The 22014-nt window shown below is 46.6% G+C and overlaps 13 non-coding genes across 13 annotated transcripts; all 13 read left to right on the forward strand.

Annotated features, from left to right (window-relative positions):
• Positions 1-305: 305 nt before the first annotated feature.
• On the forward strand, positions 306-496 carry LOC141078633 (U2 spliceosomal RNA). Its single transcript, XR_012228020.1, has one exon. It is a non-coding gene; the product is annotated as a U2 spliceosomal RNA (small nuclear RNA).
• A 1592-nt stretch (positions 497-2088) lies between these two features.
• LOC141078645 (U2 spliceosomal RNA) lies at positions 2089-2279 on the forward strand. The gene has a single exon (XR_012228031.1). It is a non-coding gene; the product is annotated as a U2 spliceosomal RNA (small nuclear RNA).
• A 1592-nt stretch (positions 2280-3871) lies between these two features.
• Positions 3872-4062, forward strand: LOC141078657 (U2 spliceosomal RNA). Its single transcript, XR_012228042.1, has one exon. It is a non-coding gene; the product is annotated as a U2 spliceosomal RNA (small nuclear RNA).
• Positions 4063-5654: 1592 nt separating this feature from the next.
• On the forward strand, positions 5655-5845 carry LOC141078669 (U2 spliceosomal RNA). The gene has a single exon (XR_012228052.1). It is a non-coding gene; the product is annotated as a U2 spliceosomal RNA (small nuclear RNA).
• Positions 5846-7438: 1593 nt separating this feature from the next.
• LOC141078674 (U2 spliceosomal RNA) lies at positions 7439-7629 on the forward strand. Its single transcript, XR_012228055.1, has one exon. It is a non-coding gene; the product is annotated as a U2 spliceosomal RNA (small nuclear RNA).
• Positions 7630-9221: 1592 nt separating this feature from the next.
• LOC141078675 (U2 spliceosomal RNA) lies at positions 9222-9412 on the forward strand. Its single transcript, XR_012228056.1, has one exon. It is a non-coding gene; the product is annotated as a U2 spliceosomal RNA (small nuclear RNA).
• Positions 9413-11004: 1592 nt separating this feature from the next.
• LOC141078677 (U2 spliceosomal RNA) lies at positions 11005-11195 on the forward strand. Its single transcript, XR_012228058.1, has one exon. It is a non-coding gene; the product is annotated as a U2 spliceosomal RNA (small nuclear RNA).
• A 1592-nt stretch (positions 11196-12787) lies between these two features.
• LOC141078678 (U2 spliceosomal RNA) lies at positions 12788-12978 on the forward strand. The gene has a single exon (XR_012228059.1). It is a non-coding gene; the product is annotated as a U2 spliceosomal RNA (small nuclear RNA).
• Positions 12979-14570: 1592 nt separating this feature from the next.
• LOC141078652 (U2 spliceosomal RNA) lies at positions 14571-14760 on the forward strand. Its single transcript, XR_012228037.1, has one exon. It is a non-coding gene; the product is annotated as a U2 spliceosomal RNA (small nuclear RNA).
• Positions 14761-16353: 1593 nt separating this feature from the next.
• LOC141078653 (U2 spliceosomal RNA) lies at positions 16354-16547 on the forward strand. The gene has a single exon (XR_012228038.1). It is a non-coding gene; the product is annotated as a U2 spliceosomal RNA (small nuclear RNA).
• A 1592-nt stretch (positions 16548-18139) lies between these two features.
• LOC141078679 (U2 spliceosomal RNA) lies at positions 18140-18330 on the forward strand. The gene has a single exon (XR_012228060.1). It is a non-coding gene; the product is annotated as a U2 spliceosomal RNA (small nuclear RNA).
• A 1592-nt stretch (positions 18331-19922) lies between these two features.
• LOC141078680 (U2 spliceosomal RNA) lies at positions 19923-20113 on the forward strand. Its single transcript, XR_012228061.1, has one exon. It is a non-coding gene; the product is annotated as a U2 spliceosomal RNA (small nuclear RNA).
• A 1592-nt stretch (positions 20114-21705) lies between these two features.
• Positions 21706-21896, forward strand: LOC141078681 (U2 spliceosomal RNA). Its single transcript, XR_012228062.1, has one exon. It is a non-coding gene; the product is annotated as a U2 spliceosomal RNA (small nuclear RNA).
• The last annotated feature ends 118 nt before the right edge of the window (positions 21897-22014 follow it).

Consider the following 22014-nt stretch of genomic DNA (forward strand, 5'->3'; position numbering starts at 1 on the left):
TTAGGGAGGGTAGTAGAGGGGGCGGTGTAGGAGCAGTGCTCCTCTGGCCTCTTTCCTAGTACTGAAGCGCGTTTGACCGTGAGGGGAGGGTGGCCTAACAAAAAAGGGGTTGGCCTATGCAAATTAAAAGCGCGTGGAGTGGAATCCTGGGGAAAAAAAAAAAAAAAAAAATCAGCCGCCTGCGCTTTTGTTATGCGCCCAGACTTGGTTTGAATGTCTTCCTCAGGGTGGTGTCTGTGTCATTCTCCACAATGGGTGCCTGTCTTAAGCCCTGTGGCCTTGCAAGCGGCAAACCATTTCTGGTTATCGCTTCTCGGCCTTTTGGCTAAGATCAAGTGTAGTATCTGTTCTTATCAGTTTAATATCTGATACGTCCCCTATCTGGGGACCATATATTAAATGGATTTTTAGAACAGGGAGATGGAAAAAGAGCTTGCTCACTTCACTCCACGTATCAGCCCAGTATGGCAGTTTCTCTGGGAATGGTGCACTCACTCTCTTAAGCGGTTTCCAAAGACAGATTGAATTGAAATCGGGATAAGCAAGTAGTGTTTTCAAAGCATGATTTGAATGCTTTTTTCCAATGTCGCCGCTCTGCAATTAGTTTTTCTTGGTCCAAGTTGCACATTTCCAATTCCTTAGCCTTGATTTAACTTGACCAACTCTTCTACTACTACTACTACTACTACTACTACTACTACTACTACTACTACTCTTATTCACCGCTATATGGGAGGCATTGCACTGTATTCAATGTGTCCGTAAAATAACGATCTATCTTGGCCTTTGCTGTTTGGTAGGTATAGGTGTGACAAGCTGCAGTAATGTGTTTGGCTTTGGATAGCTACATTTCTGCACACCCACCTGCTACAAGGCCTGCAGCCCCTTCGCCTCAGAACTTCCCCAGTCTTAATTCAAGCATTCAATTCCTACCACATCCCTCATGCAATGATATGTCGCTTCATTTTTGAAACATTGTCCCCCTCTTGTGGCCTTCCAACTTTGAAATTTACTGTTCAATTTTGAATTAATTCATATATGAATAAAATGGAAAAGCAACGATTTATCTGGCGAGTTATTTGAATGTTCTGCCTACGTCCACCTGTCTGACAGACGGACGGTATTCTAGTGGCTTGTAGCAGCAGCAGCAGCAGCTAGGTGCGCTGCTTGCCTGCAGTAAATAGGATGTGTCCATCCATGGAACACTGTGATAGGAATCATGCCATTCATAGCACACAATGCTTGGATGTGTTCGACCACGTCTCACAATGGGACCACGTGTCACAATGGGCAGCCCACAGTCTGTAGCAGCTGCGCAGTAGTATTCAGCTTCAGTCTGCTGAGTGAGCCTGAGCAGACAGGTGGGCCATGCTCGCCTCCTGGTTACAATATCTGGCACCAGGAGAGTTAGGCCACGTTCACACGCTGCGGATTCCGCTGCGGATTAATCCGCACGGATTTAGCAAAAACCGCAGATAATCCGCAGGTCCAAAGACCTGCGGATTATCTGCGGTTTTGCCTGCGGTTTGGTCCTGCGGATTCACTATCTCCACAATGGTGGAGATAGGAACCCGCAGTGTTTTCCACAGAAAGAATTGACATGCAATTCTTTCTGCGGATTCAAAACCGCAGCAAATCCGCGCGGTTTTTTCCGCAGCGTCGGCACAGCGTTTTTTTTTACCCATTCAAATGAATGGTACTGTACACCGCAGCTAAAACTGCTGCGTGTCTGTAGCGGCCAATCCGCAGCGTGTGCACACAGCCTTAAAGCAAGACCTTTCATTTAGGGAGGGTAGTAGAGGGGGCGGTGTAGGAGCAGTGCTCCTCTGGCCTCTTTCCTAGTACTGAAGCGCGTTTGACCGTGAGGGGAGGGTGGCCTAACAAAAAAGGGGTTGGCCTATGCAAATTAAAAGCGCGTGGAGTGGAATCCTGGGGAAAAAAAAAAAAAAAAAAATCAGCCGCCTGCGCTTTTGTTATGCGCCCAGACTTGGTTTGAATGTCTTCCTCAGGGTGGTGTCTGTGTCATTCTCCACAATGGGTGCCTGTCTTAAGCCCTGTGGCCTTGCAAGCGGCAAACCATTTCTGGTTATCGCTTCTCGGCCTTTTGGCTAAGATCAAGTGTAGTATCTGTTCTTATCAGTTTAATATCTGATACGTCCCCTATCTGGGGACCATATATTAAATGGATTTTTAGAACAGGGAGATGGAAAAAGAGCTTGCTCACTTCACTCCACGTATCAGCCCAGTATGGCAGTTTCTCTGGGAATGGTGCACTCACTCTCTTAAGCGGTTTCCAAAGACAGATTGAATTGAAATCGGGATAAGCAAGTAGTGTTTTCAAAGCATGATTTGAATGCTTTTTTCCAATGTCGCCGCTCTGCAATTAGTTTTTCTTGGTCCAAGTTGCACATTTCCAATTCCTTAGCCTTGATTTAACTTGACCAACTCTTCTACTACTACTACTACTACTACTACTACTACTACTACTACTACTACTCTTATTCACCGCTATATGGGAGGCATTGCACTGTATTCAATGTGTCCGTAAAATAACGATCTATCTTGGCCTTTGCTGTTTGGTAGGTATAGGTGTGACAAGCTGCAGTAATGTGTTTGGCTTTGGATAGCTACATTTCTGCACACCCACCTGCTACAAGGCCTGCAGCCCCTTCGCCTCAGAACTTCCCCAGTCTTAATTCAAGCATTCAATTCCTACCACATCCCTCATGCAATGATATGTCGCTTCATTTTTGAAACATTGTCCCCCTCTTGTGGCCTTCCAACTTTGAAATTTACTGTTCAATTTTGAATTAATTCATATATGAATAAAATGGAAAAGCAACGATTTATCTGGCGAGTTATTTGAATGTTCTGCCTACGTCCACCTGTCTGACAGACGGACGGTATTCTAGTGGCTTGTAGCAGCAGCAGCAGCAGCTAGGTGCGCTGCTTGCCTGCAGTAAATAGGATGTGTCCATCCATGGAACACTGTGATAGGAATCATGCCATTCATAGCACACAATGCTTGGATGTGTTCGACCACGTCTCACAATGGGACCACGTGTCACAATGGGCAGCCCACAGTCTGTAGCAGCTGCGCAGTAGTATTCAGCTTCAGTCTGCTGAGTGAGCCTGAGCAGACAGGTGGGCCATGCTCGCCTCCTGGTTACAATATCTGGCACCAGGAGAGTTAGGCCACGTTCACACGCTGCGGATTCCGCTGCGGATTAATCCGCACGGATTTAGCAAAAACCGCAGATAATCCGCAGGTCCAAAGACCTGCGGATTATCTGCGGTTTTGCCTGCGGTTTGGTCCTGCGGATTCACTATCTCCACAATGGTGGAGATAGGAACCCGCAGTGTTTTCCACAGAAAGAATTGACATGCAATTCTTTCTGCGGATTCAAAACCGCAGCAAATCCGCGCGGTTTTTTCCGCAGCGTCGGCACAGCGTTTTTTTTTACCCATTCAAATGAATGGTACTGTACACCGCAGCTAAAACTGCTGCGTGTCTGTAGCGGCCAATCCGCAGCGTGTGCACACAGCCTTAAAGCAAGACCTTTCATTTAGGGAGGGTAGTAGAGGGGGCGGTGTAGGAGCAGTGCTCCTCTGGCCTCTTTCCTAGTACTGAAGCGCGTTTGACCGTGAGGGGAGGGTGGCCTAACAAAAAAGGGGTTGGCCTATGCAAATTAAAAGCGCGTGGAGTGGAATCCTGGGGAAAAAAAAAAAAAAAAAAATCAGCCGCCTGCGCTTTTGTTATGCGCCCAGACTTGGTTTGAATGTCTTCCTCAGGGTGGTGTCTGTGTCATTCTCCACAATGGGTGCCTGTCTTAAGCCCTGTGGCCTTGCAAGCGGCAAACCATTTCTGGTTATCGCTTCTCGGCCTTTTGGCTAAGATCAAGTGTAGTATCTGTTCTTATCAGTTTAATATCTGATACGTCCCCTATCTGGGGACCATATATTAAATGGATTTTTAGAACAGGGAGATGGAAAAAGAGCTTGCTCACTTCACTCCACGTATCAGCCCAGTATGGCAGTTTCTCTGGGAATGGTGCACTCACTCTCTTAAGCGGTTTCCAAAGACAGATTGAATTGAAATCGGGATAAGCAAGTAGTGTTTTCAAAGCATGATTTGAATGCTTTTTTCCAATGTCGCCGCTCTGCAATTAGTTTTTCTTGGTCCAAGTTGCACATTTCCAATTCCTTAGCCTTGATTTAACTTGACCAACTCTTCTACTACTACTACTACTACTACTACTACTACTACTACTACTACTACTCTTATTCACCGCTATATGGGAGGCATTGCACTGTATTCAATGTGTCCGTAAAATAACGATCTATCTTGGCCTTTGCTGTTTGGTAGGTATAGGTGTGACAAGCTGCAGTAATGTGTTTGGCTTTGGATAGCTACATTTCTGCACACCCACCTGCTACAAGGCCTGCAGCCCCTTCGCCTCAGAACTTCCCCAGTCTTAATTCAAGCATTCAATTCCTACCACATCCCTCATGCAATGATATGTCGCTTCATTTTTGAAACATTGTCCCCCTCTTGTGGCCTTCCAACTTTGAAATTTACTGTTCAATTTTGAATTAATTCATATATGAATAAAATGGAAAAGCAACGATTTATCTGGCGAGTTATTTGAATGTTCTGCCTACGTCCACCTGTCTGACAGACGGACGGTATTCTAGTGGCTTGTAGCAGCAGCAGCAGCAGCTAGGTGCGCTGCTTGCCTGCAGTAAATAGGATGTGTCCATCCATGGAACACTGTGATAGGAATCATGCCATTCATAGCACACAATGCTTGGATGTGTTCGACCACGTCTCACAATGGGACCACGTGTCACAATGGGCAGCCCACAGTCTGTAGCAGCTGCGCAGTAGTATTCAGCTTCAGTCTGCTGAGTGAGCCTGAGCAGACAGGTGGGCCATGCTCGCCTCCTGGTTACAATATCTGGCACCAGGAGAGTTAGGCCACGTTCACACGCTGCGGATTCCGCTGCGGATTAATCCGCACGGATTTAGCAAAAACCGCAGATAATCCGCAGGTCCAAAGACCTGCGGATTATCTGCGGTTTTGCCTGCGGTTTGGTCCTGCGGATTCACTATCTCCACAATGGTGGAGATAGGAACCCGCAGTGTTTTCCACAGAAAGAATTGACATGCAATTCTTTCTGCGGATTCAAAACCGCAGCAAATCCGCGCGGTTTTTTCCGCAGCGTCGGCACAGCGTTTTTTTTTACCCATTCAAATGAATGGTACTGTACACCGCAGCTAAAACTGCTGCGTGTCTGTAGCGGCCAATCCGCAGCGTGTGCACACAGCCTTAAAGCAAGACCTTTCATTTAGGGAGGGTAGTAGAGGGGGCGGTGTAGGAGCAGTGCTCCTCTGGCCTCTTTCCTAGTACTGAAGCGCGTTTGACCGTGAGGGGAGGGTGGCCTAACAAAAAAGGGGTTGGCCTATGCAAATTAAAAGCGCGTGGAGTGGAATCCTGGGGAAAAAAAAAAAAAAAAAAATCAGCCGCCTGCGCTTTTGTTATGCGCCCAGACTTGGTTTGAATGTCTTCCTCAGGGTGGTGTCTGTGTCATTCTCCACAATGGGTGCCTGTCTTAAGCCCTGTGGCCTTGCAAGCGGCAAACCATTTCTGGTTATCGCTTCTCGGCCTTTTGGCTAAGATCAAGTGTAGTATCTGTTCTTATCAGTTTAATATCTGATACGTCCCCTATCTGGGGACCATATATTAAATGGATTTTTAGAACAGGGAGATGGAAAAAGAGCTTGCTCACTTCACTCCACGTATCAGCCCAGTATGGCAGTTTCTCTGGGAATGGTGCACTCACTCTCTTAAGCGGTTTCCAAAGACAGATTGAATTGAAATCGGGATAAGCAAGTAGTGTTTTCAAAGCATGATTTGAATGCTTTTTTCCAATGTCGCCGCTCTGCAATTAGTTTTTCTTGGTCCAAGTTGCACATTTCCAATTCCTTAGCCTTGATTTAACTTGACCAACTCTTCTACTACTACTACTACTACTACTACTACTACTACTACTACTACTACTCTTATTCACCGCTATATGGGAGGCATTGCACTGTATTCAATGTGTCCGTAAAATAACGATCTATCTTGGCCTTTGCTGTTTGGTAGGTATAGGTGTGACAAGCTGCAGTAATGTGTTTGGCTTTGGATAGCTACATTTCTGCACACCCACCTGCTACAAGGCCTGCAGCCCCTTCGCCTCAGAACTTCCCCAGTCTTAATTCAAGCATTCAATTCCTACCACATCCCTCATGCAATGATATGTCGCTTCATTTTTGAAACATTGTCCCCCTCTTGTGGCCTTCCAACTTTGAAATTTACTGTTCAATTTTGAATTAATTCATATATGAATAAAATGGAAAAGCAACGATTTATCTGGCGAGTTATTTGAATGTTCTGCCTACGTCCACCTGTCTGACAGACGGACGGTATTCTAGTGGCTTGTAGCAGCAGCAGCAGCAGCTAGGTGCGCTGCTTGCCTGCAGTAAATAGGATGTGTCCATCCATGGAACACTGTGATAGGAATCATGCCATTCATAGCACACAATGCTTGGATGTGTTCGACCACGTCTCACAATGGGACCACGTGTCACAATGGGCAGCCCACAGTCTGTAGCAGCTGCGCAGTAGTATTCAGCTTCAGTCTGCTGAGTGAGCCTGAGCAGACAGGTGGGCCATGCTCGCCTCCTGGTTACAATATCTGGCACCAGGAGAGTTAGGCCACGTTCACTACGCTGCGGATTCCGCTGCGGATTAATCCGCACGGATTTAGCAAAAACCGCAGATAATCCGCAGGTCCAAAGACCTGCGGATTATCTGCGGTTTTGCCTGCGGTTTGGTCCTGCGGATTCACTATCTCCACAATGGTGGAGATAGGAACCCGCAGTGTTTTCCACAGAAAGAATTGACATGCAATTCTTTCTGCGGATTCAAAACCGCAGCAAATCCGCGCGGTTTTTTCCGCAGCGTCGGCACAGCGTTTTTTTTTACCCATTCAAATGAATGGTACTGTACACCGCAGCTAAAACTGCTGCGTGTCTGTAGCGGCCAATCCGCAGCGTGTGCACACAGCCTTAAAGCAAGACCTTTCATTTAGGGAGGGTAGTAGAGGGGGCGGTGTAGGAGCAGTGCTCCTCTGGCCTCTTTCCTAGTACTGAAGCGCGTTTGACCGTGAGGGGAGGGTGGCCTAACAAAAAAGGGGTTGGCCTATGCAAATTAAAAGCGCGTGGAGTGGAATCCTGGGGAAAAAAAAAAAAAAAAAAATCAGCCGCCTGCGCTTTTGTTATGCGCCCAGACTTGGTTTGAATGTCTTCCTCAGGGTGGTGTCTGTGTCATTCTCCACAATGGGTGCCTGTCTTAAGCCCTGTGGCCTTGCAAGCGGCAAACCATTTCTGGTTATCGCTTCTCGGCCTTTTGGCTAAGATCAAGTGTAGTATCTGTTCTTATCAGTTTAATATCTGATACGTCCCCTATCTGGGGACCATATATTAAATGGATTTTTAGAACAGGGAGATGGAAAAAGAGCTTGCTCACTTCACTCCACGTATCAGCCCAGTATGGCAGTTTCTCTGGGAATGGTGCACTCACTCTCTTAAGCGGTTTCCAAAGACAGATTGAATTGAAATCGGGATAAGCAAGTAGTGTTTTCAAAGCATGATTTGAATGCTTTTTTCCAATGTCGCCGCTCTGCAATTAGTTTTTCTTGGTCCAAGTTGCACATTTCCAATTCCTTAGCCTTGATTTAACTTGACCAACTCTTCTACTACTACTACTACTACTACTACTACTACTACTACTACTACTACTCTTATTCACCGCTATATGGGAGGCATTGCACTGTATTCAATGTGTCCGTAAAATAACGATCTATCTTGGCCTTTGCTGTTTGGTAGGTATAGGTGTGACAAGCTGCAGTAATGTGTTTGGCTTTGGATAGCTACATTTCTGCACACCCACCTGCTACAAGGCCTGCAGCCCCTTCGCCTCAGAACTTCCCCAGTCTTAATTCAAGCATTCAATTCCTACCACATCCCTCATGCAATGATATGTCGCTTCATTTTTGAAACATTGTCCCCCTCTTGTGGCCTTCCAACTTTGAAATTTACTGTTCAATTTTGAATTAATTCATATATGAATAAAATGGAAAAGCAACGATTTATCTGGCGAGTTATTTGAATGTTCTGCCTACGTCCACCTGTCTGACAGACGGACGGTATTCTAGTGGCTTGTAGCAGCAGCAGCAGCAGCTAGGTGCGCTGCTTGCCTGCAGTAAATAGGATGTGTCCATCCATGGAACACTGTGATAGGAATCATGCCATTCATAGCACACAATGCTTGGATGTGTTCGACCACGTCTCACAATGGGACCACGTGTCACAATGGGCAGCCCACAGTCTGTAGCAGCTGCGCAGTAGTATTCAGCTTCAGTCTGCTGAGTGAGCCTGAGCAGACAGGTGGGCCATGCTCGCCTCCTGGTTACAATATCTGGCACCAGGAGAGTTAGGCCACGTTCACACGCTGCGGATTCCGCTGCGGATTAATCCGCACGGATTTAGCAAAAACCGCAGATAATCCGCAGGTCCAAAGACCTGCGGATTATCTGCGGTTTTGCCTGCGGTTTGGTCCTGCGGATTCACTATCTCCACAATGGTGGAGATAGGAACCCGCAGTGTTTTCCACAGAAAGAATTGACATGCAATTCTTTCTGCGGATTCAAAACCGCAGCAAATCCGCGCGGTTTTTTCCGCAGCGTCGGCACAGCGTTTTTTTTTACCCATTCAAATGAATGGTACTGTACACCGCAGCTAAAACTGCTGCGTGTCTGTAGCGGCCAATCCGCAGCGTGTGCACACAGCCTTAAAGCAAGACCTTTCATTTAGGGAGGGTAGTAGAGGGGGCGGTGTAGGAGCAGTGCTCCTCTGGCCTCTTTCCTAGTACTGAAGCGCGTTTGACCGTGAGGGGAGGGTGGCCTAACAAAAAAGGGGTTGGCCTATGCAAATTAAAAGCGCGTGGAGTGGAATCCTGGGGAAAAAAAAAAAAAAAAAAATCAGCCGCCTGCGCTTTTGTTATGCGCCCAGACTTGGTTTGAATGTCTTCCTCAGGGTGGTGTCTGTGTCATTCTCCACAATGGGTGCCTGTCTTAAGCCCTGTGGCCTTGCAAGCGGCAAACCATTTCTGGTTATCGCTTCTCGGCCTTTTGGCTAAGATCAAGTGTAGTATCTGTTCTTATCAGTTTAATATCTGATACGTCCCCTATCTGGGGACCATATATTAAATGGATTTTTAGAACAGGGAGATGGAAAAAGAGCTTGCTCACTTCACTCCACGTATCAGCCCAGTATGGCAGTTTCTCTGGGAATGGTGCACTCACTCTCTTAAGCGGTTTCCAAAGACAGATTGAATTGAAATCGGGATAAGCAAGTAGTGTTTTCAAAGCATGATTTGAATGCTTTTTTCCAATGTCGCCGCTCTGCAATTAGTTTTTCTTGGTCCAAGTTGCACATTTCCAATTCCTTAGCCTTGATTTAACTTGACCAACTCTTCTACTACTACTACTACTACTACTACTACTACTACTACTACTACTACTCTTATTCACCGCTATATGGGAGGCATTGCACTGTATTCAATGTGTCCGTAAAATAACGATCTATCTTGGCCTTTGCTGTTTGGTAGGTATAGGTGTGACAAGCTGCAGTAATGTGTTTGGCTTTGGATAGCTACATTTCTGCACACCCACCTGCTACAAGGCCTGCAGCCCCTTCGCCTCAGAACTTCCCCAGTCTTAATTCAAGCATTCAATTCCTACCACATCCCTCATGCAATGATATGTCGCTTCATTTTTGAAACATTGTCCCCCTCTTGTGGCCTTCCAACTTTGAAATTTACTGTTCAATTTTGAATTAATTCATATATGAATAAAATGGAAAAGCAACGATTTATCTGGCGAGTTATTTGAATGTTCTGCCTACGTCCACCTGTCTGACAGACGGACGGTATTCTAGTGGCTTGTAGCAGCAGCAGCAGCAGCTAGGTGCGCTGCTTGCCTGCAGTAAATAGGATGTGTCCATCCATGGAACACTGTGATAGGAATCATGCCATTCATAGCACACAATGCTTGGATGTGTTCGACCACGTCTCACAATGGGACCACGTGTCACAATGGGCAGCCCACAGTCTGTAGCAGCTGCGCAGTAGTATTCAGCTTCAGTCTGCTGAGTGAGCCTGAGCAGACAGGTGGGCCATGCTCGCCTCCTGGTTACAATATCTGGCACCAGGAGAGTTAGGCCACGTTCACACGCTGCGGATTCCGCTGCGGATTAATCCGCACGGATTTAGCAAAAACCGCAGATAATCCGCAGGTCCAAAGACCTGCGGATTATCTGCGGTTTTGCCTGCGGTTTGGTCCTGCGGATTCACTATCTCCACAATGGTGGAGATAGGAACCCGCAGTGTTTTCCACAGAAAGAATTGACATGCAATTCTTTCTGCGGATTCAAAACCGCAGCAAATCCGCGCGGTTTTTTCCGCAGCGTCGGCACAGCGTTTTTTTTTACCCATTCAAATGAATGGTACTGTACACCGCAGCTAAAACTGCTGCGTGTCTGTAGCGGCCAATCCGCAGCGTGTGCACACAGCCTTAAAGCAAGACCTTTCATTTAGGGAGGGTAGTAGAGGGGGCGGTGTAGGAGCAGTGCTCCTCTGGCCTCTTTCCTAGTACTGAAGCGCGTTTGACCGTGAGGGGAGGGTGGCCTAACAAAAAAGGGGTTGGCCTATGCAAATTAAAAGCGCGTGGAGTGGAATCCTGGGGAAAAAAAAAAAAAAAAAAATCAGCCGCCTGCGCTTTTGTTATGCGCCCAGACTTGGTTTGAATGTCTTCCTCAGGGTGGTGTCTGTGTCATTCTCCACAATGGGTGCCTGTCTTAAGCCCTGTGGCCTTGCAAGCGGCAAACCATTTCTGGTTATCGCTTCTCGGCCTTTTGGCTAAGATCAAGTGTAGTATCTGTTCTTATCAGTTTAATATCTGATACGTCCCCTATCTGGGGACCATATATTAAATGGATTTTTAGAACAGGGAGATGGAAAAAGAGCTTGCTCACTTCACTCCACGTATCAGCCCAGTATGGCAGTTTCTCTGGGAATGGTGCACTCACTCTCTTAAGCGGTTTCCAAAGACAGATTGAATTGAAATCGGGATAAGCAAGTAGTGTTTTCAAAGCATGATTTGAATGCTTTTTTCCAATGTCGCCGCTCTGCAATTAGTTTTTCTTGGTCCAAGTTGCACATTTCCAATTCCTTAGCCTTGATTTAACTTGACCAACTCTTCTACTACTACTACTACTACTACTACTACTACTACTACTACTACTACTCTTATTCACCGCTATATGGGAGGCATTGCACTGTATTCAATGTGTCCGTAAAATAACGATCTATCTTGGCCTTTGCTGTTTGGTAGGTATAGGTGTGACAAGCTGCAGTAATGTGTTTGGCTTTGGATAGCTACATTTCTGCACACCCACCTGCTACAAGGCCTGCAGCCCCTTCGCCTCAGAACTTCCCCAGTCTTAATTCAAGCATTCAATTCCTACCACATCCCTCATGCAATGATATGTCGCTTCATTTTTGAAACATTGTCCCCCTCTTGTGGCCTTCCAACTTTGAAATTTACTGTTCAATTTTGAATTAATTCATATATGAATAAAATGGAAAAGCAACGATTTATCTGGCGAGTTATTTGAATGTTCTGCCTACGTCCACCTGTCTGACAGACGGACGGTATTCTAGTGGCTTGTAGCAGCAGCAGCAGCAGCTAGGTGCGCTGCTTGCCTGCAGTAAATAGGATGTGTCCATCCATGGAACACTGTGATAGGAATCATGCCATTCATAGCACACAATGCTTGGATGTGTTCGACCACGTCTCACAATGGGACCACGTGTCACAATGGGCAGCCCACAGTCTGTAGCAGCTGCGCAGTAGTATTCAGCTTCAGTCTGCTGAGTGAGCCTGAGCAGACAGGTGGGCCATGCTCGCCTCCTGGTTACAATATCTGGCACCAGGAGAGTTAGGCCACGTTCACACGCTGCGGATTCCGCTGCGGATTAATCCGCACGGATTTAGCAAAAACCGCAGATAATCCGCAGGTCCAAAGACCTGCGGATTATCTGCGGTTTTGCCTGCGGTTTGGTCCTGCGGATTCACTATCTCCACAATGGTGGAGATAGGAACCCGCAGTGTTTTCCACAGAAAGAATTGACATGCAATTCTTTCTGCGGATTCAAAACCGCAGCAAATCCGCGCGGTTTTTTCCGCAGCGTCGGCACAGCGTTTTTTTTTACCCATTCAAATGAATGGTACTGTACACCGCAGCTAAAACTGCTGCGTGTCTGTAGCGGCCAATCCGCAGCGTGTGCACACAGCCTTAAAGCAAGACCTTTCATTTAGGGAGGGTAGTAGAGGGGGCGGTGTAGGAGCAGTGCTCCTCTGGCCTCTTTCCTAGTACTGAAGCGCGTTTGACCGTGAGGGGAGGGTGGCCTAACAAAAAAGGGGTTGGCCTATGCAAATTAAAAGCGCGTGGAGTGGAATCCTGGGGAAAAAAAAAAAAAAAAAAATCAGCCGCCTGCGCTTTTGTTATGCGCCCAGACTTGGTTTGAATGTCTTCCTCAGGGTGGTGTCTGTGTCATTCTCCACAATGGGTGCCTGTCTTAAGCCCTGTGGCCTTGCAAGCGGCAAACCATTTCTGGTTATCGCTTCTCGGCCTTTTGGCTAAGATCAAGTGTAGTATCTGTTCTTATCAGTTTAATATCTGATACGTCCCCTATCTGGGGACCATATATTAAATGGATTTTTAGAACAGGGAGATGGAAAAAGAGCTTGCTCACTTCACTCCACGTATCAGCCCAGTATGGCAGTTTCTCTGGGAATGGTGCACTCACTCTCTTAAGCGGTTTCCAAAGACAGATTGAATTGAAATCGGGATAAGCAAGTAGTGTTTTCAAAGCATGATTTGAATGCTTTTTTCCAATGTCGCCGCTCTGCAATTAGTTTTTCTTGGTCCAAGTTGCACATTTCCAATTCCTTAGCCTTGATTTAACTTGACCAACTCTTCTACTACTACTACTACTACTACTACTACTACTACTACTACTACTACTCTTATTCACCGCTATATGGGAGGCATTGCACTGTATTCAATGTGTCCGTAAAATAACGATCTATCTTGGCCTTTGCTGTTTGGTAGGTATAGGTGTGACAAGCTGCAGTAATGTGTTTGGCTTTGGATAGCTACATTTCTGCACACCCACCTGCTACAAGGCCTGCAGCCCCTTCGCCTCAGAACTTCCCCAGTCTTAATTCAAGCATTCAATTCCTACCACATCCCTCATGCAATGATATGTCGCTTCATTTTTGAAACATTGTCCCCCTCTTGTGGCCTTCCAACTTTGAAATTTACTGTTCAATTTTGAATTAATTCATATATGAATAAAATGGAAAAGCAACGATTTATCTGGCGAGTTATTTGAATGTTCTGCCTACGTCCACCTGTCTGACAGACGGACGGTATTCTAGTGGCTTGTAGCAGCAGCAGCAGCAGCTAGGTGCGCTGCTTGCCTGCAGTAAATAGGATGTGTCCATCCATGGAACACTGTGATAGGAATCATGCCATTCATAGCACACAATGCTTGGATGTGTTCGACCACGTCTCACAATGGGACCACGTGTCACAATGGGCAGCCCACAGTCTGTAGCAGCTGCGCAGTAGTATTCAGCTTCAGTCTGCTGAGTGAGCCTGAGCAGACAGGTGGGCCATGCTCGCCTCCTGGTTACAATATCTGGCACCAGGAGAGTTAGGCCACGTTCACACGCTGCGGATTCCGCTGCGGATTAATCCGCACGGATTTAGCAAAAACCGCAGATAATCCGCAGGTCCAAAGACCTGCGGATTATCTGCGGTTTTGCCTGCGGTTTGGTCCTGCGGATTCACTATCTCCACAATGGTGGAGATAGGAACCCGCAGTGTTTTCCACAGAAAGAATTGACATGCAATTCTTTCTGCGGATTCAAAACCGCAGCAAATCCGCGCGGTTTTTTCCGCAGCGTCGGCACAGCGTTTTTTTTTACCCATTCAAATGAATGGTACTGTACACCGCAGCTAAAACTGCTGCGTGTCTGTAGCGGCCAATCCGCAGCGTGTGCACACAGCCTTAAAGCAAGACCTTTCATTTAGGGAGGGTAGTAGAGGGGGCGGTGTAGGAGCAGTGCTCCTCTGGCCTCTTTCCTAGTACTGAAGCGCGTTTGACCGTGAGGGGAGGGTGGCCTAACAAAAAAGGGGTTGGCCTATGCAAATTAAAAGCGCGTGGAGTGGAATCCTGGGGAAAAAAAAAAAAAAAAAAATCAGCCGCCTGCGCTTTTGTTATGCGCCCAGACTTGGTTTGAATGTCTTCCTCAGGGTGGTGTCTGTGTCATTCTCCACAATGGGTGCCTGTCTTAAGCCCTGTGGCCTTGCAAGCGGCAAACCATTTCTGGTTATCGCTTCTCGGCCTTTTGGCTAAGATCAAGTGTAGTATCTGTTCTTATCAGTTTAATATCTGATACGTCCCCTATCTGGGGACCATATATTAAATGATTTTTAGAACAGGGAGATGGAAAAAGAGCTTGCTCACTTCACTCCACGTATCAGCCCAGTATGGCAGTTTCTCTGGGAATGGTGCACTCACTCTCTTAAGCGGTTTCCAAAGACAGATTGAATTGAAATCGGGATAAGCAAGTAGTGTTTTCAAAGCATGATTTGAATGCTTTTTTCCAATGTCGCCGCTCTGCAATTAGTTTTTCTTGGTCCAAGTTGCACATTTCCAATTCCTTAGCCTTGATTTAACTTGACCAACTCTTCTACTACTACTACTACTACTACTACTACTACTACTACTACTACTACTCTTATTCACCGCTATATGGGAGGCATTGCACTGTATTCAATGTGTCCGTAAAATAACGATCTATCTTGGCCTTTGCTGTTTGGTAGGTATAGGTGTGACAAGCTGCAGTAATGTGTTTGGCTTTGGATAGCTACATTTCTGCACACCCACCTGCTACAAGGCCTGCAGCCCCTTCGCCTCAGAACTTCCCCAGTCTTAATTCAAGCATTCAATTCCTACCACATCCCTCATGCAATGATATGTCGCTTCATTTTTGAAACATTGTCCCCCTCTTGTGGCCTTCCAACTTTGAAATTTACTGTTCAATTTTGAATTAATTCATATATGAATAAAATGGAAAAGCAACGATTTATCTGGCGAGTTATTTGAATGTTCTGCCTACGTCCACCTGTCTGACAGACGGACGGTATTCTAGTGGCTTGTAGCAGCAGCAGCAGCAGCTAGGTGCGCTGCTTGCCTGCAGTAAATAGGATGTGTCCATCCATGGAACACTGTGATAGGAATCATGCCATTCATAGCACACAATGCTTGGATGTGTTCGACCACGTCTCACAATGGGACCACGTGTCACAATGGGCAGCCCACAGTCTGTAGCAGCTGCGCAGTAGTATTCAGCTTCAGTCTGCTGAGTGAGCCTGAGCAGACAGGTGGGCCATGCTCGCCTCCTGGTTACAATATCTGGCACCAGGAGAGTTAGGCCACGTTCACACGCTGCGGATTCCGCTGCGGATTAATCCGCACGGATTTAGCAAAAACCGCAGATAATCCGCAGGTCCAAAGACCTGCGGATTATCTGCGGTTTTGCCTGCGGTTTGGTCCTGCGGATTCACTATCTCCACAATGGTGGAGATAGGAACCCGCAGTGTTTTCCACAGAAAGAATTGACATGCAATTCTTTCTGCGGATTCAAAACCGCAGCAAATCCGCGCGGTTTTTTCCGCAGCGTCGGCACAGCGTTTTTTTTTTACCCATTCAAATGAATGGTACTGTACACCGCAGCTAAAACTGCTGCGTGTCTGTAGCGGCCAATCCGCAGCGTGTGCACACAGCCTTAAAGCAAGACCTTTCATTTAGGGAGGGTAGTAGAGGGGGCGGTGTAGGAGCAGTGCTCCTCTGGCCTCTTTCCTAGTACTGAAGCGCGTTTGACCGTGAGGGGAGGGTGGCCTAACAAAAAAGGGGTTGGCCTATGCAAATTAAAAGCGCGTGGAGTGGAATCCTGGGGAAAAAAAAAAAAAAAAAAATCAGCCGCCTGCGCTTTTGTTATGCGCCCAGACTTGGTTTGAATGTCTTCCTCAGGGTGGTGTCTGTGTCATTCTCCACAATGGGTGCCTGTCTTAAGCCCTGTGGCCTTGCAAGCGGCAAACCATTTCTGGTTATCGCTTCTCGGCCTTTTGGCTAAGATCAAGTGTAGTATCTGTTCTTATCAGTTTAATATCTGATACGTCCCCTATCTGGGGACCATATATTAAATGGATTTTTAGAACAGGGAGATGGAAAAAGAGCTTGCTCACTTCACTCCACGTATCAGCCCACCAGTATGGCAGTTTCTCTGGGAATGGTGCACTCACTCTCTTAAGCGGTTTCCAAAGACAGATTGAATTGAAATCGGGATAAGCAAGTAGTGTTTTCAAAGCATGATTTGAATGCTTTTTTCCAATGTCGCCGCTCTGCAATTAGTTTTTCTTGGTCCAAGTTGCACATTTCCAATTCCTTAGCCTTGATTTAACTTGACCAACTCTTCTACTACTACTACTACTACTACTACTACTACTACTACTACTACTACTCTTATTCACCGCTATATGGGAGGCATTGCACTGTATTCAATGTGTCCGTAAAATAACGATCTATCTTGGCCTTTGCTGTTTGGTAGGTATAGGTGTGACAAGCTGCAGTAATGTGTTTGGCTTTGGATAGCTACATTTCTGCACACCCACCTGCTACAAGGCCTGCAGCCCCTTCGCCTCAGAACTTCCCCAGTCTTAATTCAAGCATTCAATTCCTACCACATCCCTCATGCAATGATATGTCGCTTCATTTTTGAAACATTGTCCCCCTCTTGTGGCCTTCCAACTTTGAAATTTACTGTTCAATTTTGAATTAATTCATATATGAATAAAATGGAAAAGCAACGATTTATCTGGCGAGTTATTTGAATGTTCTGCCTACGTCCACCTGTCTGACAGACGGACGGTATTCTAGTGGCTTGTAGCAGCAGCAGCAGCAGCTAGGTGCGCTGCTTGCCTGCAGTAAATAGGATGTGTCCATCCATGGAACACTGTGATAGGAATCATGCCATTCATAGCACACAATGCTTGGATGTGTTCGACCACGTCTCACAATGGGACCACGTGTCACAATGGGCAGCCCACAGTCTGTAGCAGCTGCGCAGTAGTATTCAGCTTCAGTCTGCTGAGTGAGCCTGAGCAGACAGGTGGGCCATGCTCGCCTCCTGGTTACAATATCTGGCACCAGGAGAGTTAGGCCACGTTCACACGCTGCGGATTCCGCTGCGGATTAATCCGCACGGATTTAGCAAAAACCGCAGATAATCCGCAGGTCCAAAGACCTGCGGATTATCTGCGGTTTTGCCTGCGGTTTGGTCCTGCGGATTCACTATCTCCACAATGGTGGAGATAGGAACCCGCAGTGTTTTCCACAGAAAGAATTGACATGCAATTCTTTCTGCGGATTCAAAACCGCAGCAAATCCGCGCGGTTTTTTCCGCAGCGTCGGCACAGCGTTTTTTTTTACCCATTCAAATGAATGGTACTGTACACCGCAGCTAAAACTGCTGCGTGTCTGTAGCGGCCAATCCGCAGCGTGTGCACACAGCCTTAAAGCAAGACCTTTCATTTAGGGAGGGTAGTAGAGGGGGCGGTGTAGGAGCAGTGCTCCTCTGGCCTCTTTCCTAGTACTGAAGCGCGTTTGACCGTGAGGGGAGGGTGGCCTAACAAAAAAGGGGTTGGCCTATGCAAATTAAAAGCGCGTGGAGTGGAATCCTGGGGAAAAAAAAAAAAAAAAAAATCAGCCGCCTGCGCTTTTGTTATGCGCCCAGACTTGGTTTGAATGTCTTCCTCAGGGTGGTGTCTGTGTCATTCTCCACAATGGGTGCCTGTCTTAAGCCCTGTGGCCTTGCAAGCGGCAAACCATTTCTGGTTATCGCTTCTCGGCCTTTTGGCTAAGATCAAGTGTAGTATCTGTTCTTATCAGTTTAATATCTGATACGTCCCCTATCTGGGGACCATATATTAAATGGATTTTTAGAACAGGGAGATGGAAAAAGAGCTTGCTCACTTCACTCCACGTATCAGCCCAGTATGGCAGTTTCTCTGGGAATGGTGCACTCACTCTCTTAAGCGGTTTCCAAAGACAGATTGAATTGAAATCGGGATAAGCAAGTAGTGTTTTCAAAGCATGATTTGAATGCTTTTTTCCAATGTCGCCGCTCTGCAATTAGTTTTTCTTGGTCCAAGTTGCACATTTCCAATTCCTTAGCCTTGATTTAACTTGACCAACTCTTCTACTACTACTACTACTACTACTACTACTACTACTACTACTACTACTCTTATTCACCGCTATATGGGAGGCATTGCACTGTATTCAATGTGTCCGTAAAATAACGATCTATCTTGGCCTTTGCTGTTTGGTAGGTATAGGTGTGACAAGCTGCAGTAATGTGTTTGGCTTTGGATAGCTACATTTCTGCACACCCACCTGCTACAAGGCCTGCAGCCCCTTCGCCTCAGAACTTCCCCAGTCTTAATTCAAGCATTCAATTCCTACCACATCCCTCATGCAATGATATGTCGCTTCATTTTTGAAACATTGTCCCCCTCTTGTGGCCTTCCAACTTTGAAATTTACTGTTCAATTTTGAATTAATTCATATATGAATAAAATGGAAAAGCAACGATTTATCTGGCGAGTTATTTGAATGTTCTGCCTACGTCCACCTGTCTGACAGACGGACGGTATTCTAGTGGCTTGTAGCAGCAGCAGCAGCAGCTAGGTGCGCTGCTTGCCTGCAGTAAATAGGATGTGTCCATCCATGGAACACTGTGATAGGAATCATGCCATTCATAGCACACAATGCTTGGATGTGTTCGACCACGTCTCACAATGGGACCACGTGTCACAATGGGCAGCCCACAGTCTGTAGCAGCTGCGCAGTAGTATTCAGCTTCAGTCTGCTGAGTGAGCCTGAGCAGACAGGTGGGCCATGCTCGCCTCCTGGTTACAATATCTGGCACCAGGAGAGTTAGGCCACGTTCACACGCTGCGGATTCCGCTGCGGATTAATCCGCACGGATTTAGCAAAAACCGCAGATAATCCGCAGGTCCAAAGACCTGCGGATTATCTGCGGTTTTGCCTGCGGTTTGGTCCTGCGGATTCACTATCTCCACAATGGTGGAGATAGGAACCCGCAGTGTTTTCCACAGAAAGAATTGACATGCAATTCTTTCTGCGGATTCAAAACCGCAGCAAATCCGCGCGGTTTTTTCCGCAGCGTCGGCACAGCGTTTTTTTTTACCCATTCAAATGAATGGTACTGTACACCGCAGCTAAAACTGCTGCGTGTCTGTAGCGGCCAATCCGCAGCGTGTGCACACAGCCTTAAAGCAAGACCTTTCATTTAGGGAGGGTAGTAGAGGGGGCGGTGTAGGAGCAGTGCTCCTCTGGCCTCTTTCCTAGTACTGAAGCGCGTTTGACCGTGAGGGGAGGGTGGCCTAACAAAAAAGGGGTTGGCCTATGCAAATTAAAAGCGCGTGGAGTGGAATCCTGGGGAAAAAAAAAAAAAAAAAAATCAGCCGCCTGCGCTTTTGTTATGCGCCCAGACTTGGTTTGAATGTCTTCCTCAGGGTGGTGTCTGTGTCATTCTCCACAATGGGTGCCTGTCTTAAGCCCTGTGGCCTTGCAAGCGGCAAACCATTTCTGGTTATCGCTTCTCGGCCTTTTGGCTAAGATCAAGTGTAGTATCTGTTCTTATCAGTTTAATATCTGATACGTCCCCTATCTGGGGACCATATATTAAATGGATTTTTAGAACAGGGAGATGGAAAAAGAGCTTGCTCACTTCACTCCACGTATCAGCCCAGTATGGCAGTTTCTCTGGGAATGGTGCACTCACTCTCTTAAGCGGTTTCCAAAGACAGATTGAATTGAAATCGGGATAAGCAAGTAGTGTTTTCAAAGCATGATTTGAATGCTTTTTTCCAATGTCGCCGCTCTGCAATTAGTTTTTCTTGGTCCAAGTTGCACATTTCCAATTCCTTAGCCTTGATTTAACTTGACCAACTCTTCTACTACTACTACTACTACTACTACTACTACTACTACTACTACTACTCTTATTCACCGCTATATGGGAGGCATTGCACTGTATTCAATGTGTCCGTAAAATAACGATCTATCTTGGCCTTTGCTGTTTGGTAGGTATAGGTGTGACAAGCTGCAGTAATGTGTTTGGCTTTGGATAGCTACATTTCTGCACACCCACCTGCTACAAGGCCTGCAGCCCCTTCGCCTCAGAACTTCCCCAGTCTTAATTCAAGCATTCAATTCCTACCACATCCCTCATGCAATGATATGTCGCTTCATTTTTGAAACATTGTCCCCCTCTTGTGGCCTTCCAACTTTGAAATTTACTGTTCAATTTTGAATTAATTCATATATGAATAAAATGGAAAAGCAACGATTTATCTGGCGAGTTATTTGAATGTTCTGCCTACGTCCACCTGTCTGACAGACGGACGGTATTCTAGTGGCTTGTAGCAGCAGCAGCAGCAGCTAGGTGCGCTGCTTGCCTGCAGTAAATAGGATGTGTCCATCCATGGAACACTGTGATAGGAATCATGCCATTCATAGCACACAATGCTTGGATGTGTTCGACCACGTCTCACAATGGGACCACGTGTCACAATGGGCAGCCCACAGTCTGTAGCAGCTGCGCAGTAGTATTCAGCTTCAGTCTGCTGAGTGAGCCTGAGCAGACAGGTGGGCCATGCTCGCCTCCTGGTTACAATATCTGGCACCAGGAGAGTTAGGCCACGTTCACACGCTGCGGATTCCGCTGCGGATTAATCCGCACGGATTTAGCAAAAACCGCAGATAATCCGCAGGTCCAAAGACCTGCGGATTATCTGCGGTTTTGCCTGCGGTTTGGTCCTGCGGATTCACTATCTCCACAATGGTGGAGATAGGAACCCGCAGTGTTTTCCACAGAAAGAATTGACATGCAATTCTTTCTGCGGATTCAAAACCGCAGCAAATCCGCGCGGTTTTTTCCGCAGCGTCGGCACAGCGTTTTTTTTTACCCATTCAAATGAATGGTACTGTACACCGCAGCTAAAACTGCTGCGTGTCTGTAGCGGCCAATCCGCAGCGTGTGCACACAGCCTTAAAGCAAGACCTTTCATTTAGGGAGGGTAGTAGAGGGGGCGGTGTAGGAGCAGTGCTCCTCTGGCCTCTTTCCTAGTACTGAAGCGCGTTTGACCGTGAGGGGAGGGTGGCCTAACAAAAAAGGGGTTGGCCTATGCAAATTAAAAGCGCGTGGAGTGGAATCCTGGGGAAAAAAAAAAAAAAAAAAATCAGCCGCCTGCGCTTTTGTTATGCGCCCAGACTTGGTTTGAATGTCTTCCTCAGGGTGGTGTCTGTGTCATTCTCCACAATGGGTGCCTGTCTTAAGCCCTGTGGCCTTGCAAGCGGCAAACCATTTCTGGTTATCGCTTCTCGGCCTTTTGGCTAAGATCAAGTGTAGTATCTGTTCTTATCAGTTTAATATCTGATACGTCCCCTATCTGGGGACCATATATTAAATGGATTTTTAGAACAGGGAGATGGAAAAAGAGCTTGCTCACTTCACTCCACGTATCAGCCCAGTATGGCAGTTTCTCTGGGAATGGTGCACTCACTCTCTTAAGCGGTTTCCAAAGACAGATTGAATTGAAATCGGGATAAGCAAGTAGTGTTTTCAAAGCATGATTTGAATGCTTTTTTCCAATGTCGCCGCTCTGCAATTAGTTTTTCTTGG

Source organism: Dendrobates tinctorius, unplaced genomic scaffold (assembly GCF_039654945.1).
Source record: "Dendrobates tinctorius isolate UK_male_01 unplaced genomic scaffold, ASM3965494v1 ptg000584l, whole genome shotgun sequence".
NCBI lineage: Eukaryota > Metazoa > Chordata > Amphibia > Anura > Dendrobatidae > Dendrobates > Dendrobates tinctorius.